Here is a 3,439-nt window from a genome sequence, read left to right on the forward strand (position 1 = left end):
GCAGTGAGATCATGTCACTGACCAGGAGGCCCTGAGTCAAAGCAGAACTCTCTAATGTGAGAATCTGTTATCTGCCAAAAGTCACAAGAAGGAAACTTCTGAGGACACATAGTGACATTCACTCCTCACTGTTTCTACCGCTGGTCATTCTCTTTCTGTTGAAATTAGAAAACAGCGTCACCCATTCTTGAGAAATATTTCTCTGTTTGCATGTGTATAGCTTCGTTAAGGCATTTTCCTTTCCTATTACCTTCCTCCAGCAATGAAAAAGAATAAGATAGTTTACATTTAATTTCCTCAGTTTCTACTGTTGGAGACAGAGGATGAGTTGTTACACTATATATGCAGAACCTTCATCATCAATTCTTAGAAATTCCTCTTTCTCCTCTAATTGATCTCCAATGTCCCAGTCTGGGGGGGGGAAAAAAACTTCAGTCATTTCCTTGACTTTGCTGATTTGAAGATCGATTTAGTCCTAAACTTAGAGGAAATCAACAACGCAATCAACTCTGCTGCATTCAGCTGTTAGCCAGAATTAGGCTGGAGATGGATGCTATTGATTAATCTGGAACACGATTTGAGAGCTATGAAAGGTATTATATGATGCTTATAAAAATTCCTTCATTTTGTAAGTTAGAGAACTAAGGAATAAAGTGATGCAAGAACCCCTAACAAATGAGGATAGTTTTCTGTCCACTGCCTAGCGAGTTCCCAGAGGGAATGATTAGTGATTATGACTGAATTAATTATGCTATGACAAAACACTTCCCTCTATTTTTTGGGGAGCAATTTAATTGGTGTATGAAAATATGAATCCAGTAAGCTCTACTAGAGATAGTGTAATACTATGAACTTACAGAAGCAGAAAGGACTCTAGCCTTACAGATTCATCAGACTAAGAAGCCAAGTTGGGAAAATTACTTAAGATATTTGTTACGAAATATTTAAAACCAAACAAATGCAAGGGACCTTCTACAAATTAAATGGGATCAGATGTGTCAAATGTTTACTTAGTGTCTGGTGCAGAGAAACAGTCTAGGGTCTCTTGTTATCACATTCAGTCCACAGATTGCAAACCAGAAAACTGCACTTAAATTCATTTTGGATGCTTGCTTTTGCCCTGGGGTCATTTATCCCAGGAAAAGACAATAGCATATTATTTAATGAGATTGTGTACAATAAATATTAGATGAAAATGATATGAAGTGCAAATCTTGAAAAATGAGTTCTTTAAATGAGTGCTTTAAATTTGGAGGGTGAATAAATTATAATGACAAACAGATATTTTATTGTTGTTAGTCTTTTACTGATAAATTCTATGTTTCCCCCTTATGCAGTGTGGTATTGCATTTATCTGGAAAAATTAATTCAGTAAAACCATACATAGCAATGAAATATGGCTAGAGATAAGCCCAACCCATAATGATCCACCTCACGTCAAACTTATGAATACAAATTTCAGATTGGCCATGTTGCCATGTCTTGATATGTCCCTGGTCTCAGGACATTATTTTTCTCTAAAAACTAGTGATGATGGCCAGGAATGGTGGCTCACGTCTGTAATCCTAGCACTCAGGGAGGCTGAGGCATGTGGATGGCTTGAGCTCATGTGTTCGTGACCAGCCTGAGCAAGACAGAGACCCTGTCTCTACTAAAAAATTGAAAAAAAAAAATACTGAGGCAAGAGGATCACTTGACCCCAAGAGTTGGAGGCTGCTATGAGTTATGACACCATAGTATTCTACCCAGGGCAACAGCTGGAGACTCTGTCTCAAAAAGAAAATAAAAATAAAAAAATAAAAAATAAAAACTAGTGACGGTCCTTTTCTCTTCCCCAAACTCCAACTCACTTCCATATTTTTTAGACTCAGCTGGGAAAATAAATGAGTTTGTTAAGAAAACACAATCATAATTCAAATTCTCCTGCCACTAACTTCATCCGTCTTCCTCATTCTGGACCCGTATGCCCCATCATGTTTCCTGTGACAGTGCATGAAACCACTATTTAGGCTCCTGCCTAAATCCACCCTCTAATTTGCACAGAGCTCACTCCCTCTCATCACCTTCTCTTTCTATTTTCCTCTCTGCTAGATCATACTCCTCTGCACCTAAACAAATTATTTAGAGAAAAAGTATGCATAGAAAATATAAAATTATGCTCTTTGAACTAATGTGAAAATCGGAACCTCTGACTGGACCCAGAGATCTCTTTTTGTCTGGAGAGATCAAAATTGCTTGTTATTCAGGTGGCGCTCTGGTGGGTATTACGGATAAGGAGATCCAAGATCTGTGGTCAATGAGAAAATCCAGGATGAAATTAATTACTCTGCGATTGAGTCTTCATAAAGCATGGGGGCTTAGAATAAGTTGAGTTTCTTAAGGGATAATAAAGTTTTGGTATAACCAAGGTGAAGAAGTCCTTCTGAAAAGAGTTTGTGAGTACAGGAAACCTTGGTATGACAGACTCTGTTTAAGAGCAAATAGTCAATGATTTTTGAAGTATGGGAGGGCAGAGGGAAGGAACTAAAATGAAATAGGGTACAGATAAGCATGAGATCATTATTATAAATAATGATTATGTGGCTAGCAGGGATTTTTCTGGCACAACTTCAGTGAGTAAGGTTAAGGTTAGGAATGGTTAAAAAAAAAAGGAATGGTGACTTTTGAGAATGAGCACATTTTAAAATGTGAATATATCCATGTGCTTTAAGTGCTCACTTTAGGGTGGCATCGTGTCATGAAAAGTCCAGAAAATCTGGTGGAGATGTTCACTTGTTCTGGAATATGCCAACCTCTTGCCATGGTGCTTATATCATGGGCCTCTTTACAAATGACTCTGATGGCTTGGATAAAATCAATGCATGTGCTCAGCCACATGACCCTGGCCCCACCAAGGCTAATTTGGTTAATTCCCAACCTTCCAATTGGGGAAACCAAAGAAGAGTCTCTCTGGTAGTAACATTCACTTGGAGAATGAGCCAGCTATTGGGGTAGGCTCTCCTATGCTATAGGGGGCAGCAGTTTATTCTCCAACAAGCAGTCACATTTTAGCCTTTGAATTTGATAGCTTGTATATTTGCTTGTCTAGACAATATCACCCTCTAAGAACCTCCACCATTCTACCTTTTATGGGCATACACAGTACCTTGCCCATGGGATTATTATTATTATTATTTTTTTTTTTGGGACATAGTCTCACTTTGTCACCCTCGGTAGAATGCCATGGAGTCATAGCTCACAGCAACATCAAACTCTTGGGCTCAAGGGATTCTCTTGTTCTCAGCCTCCCAAGTTCTGGGTCTACAGGTGCCTGCCCCAATAGCCAGCTATATTTTAGAGATGGGGTCTCGTACTTGCTTGGGCTGGTCTGGAAATTGTAAGCTTAGGCAATCCAAACTCCTTGGCCTCCTAGAGTGCCAGGATTACAGGCATGAGCCAC

The sequence above is a fragment of the Otolemur garnettii genome, unplaced genomic scaffold (assembly GCF_000181295.1).
Source record: "Otolemur garnettii isolate 467f Iridium unplaced genomic scaffold, OtoGar3 scaffold00304, whole genome shotgun sequence".
Classification (NCBI taxonomy): domain Eukaryota; kingdom Metazoa; phylum Chordata; class Mammalia; order Primates; family Galagidae; genus Otolemur; species Otolemur garnettii.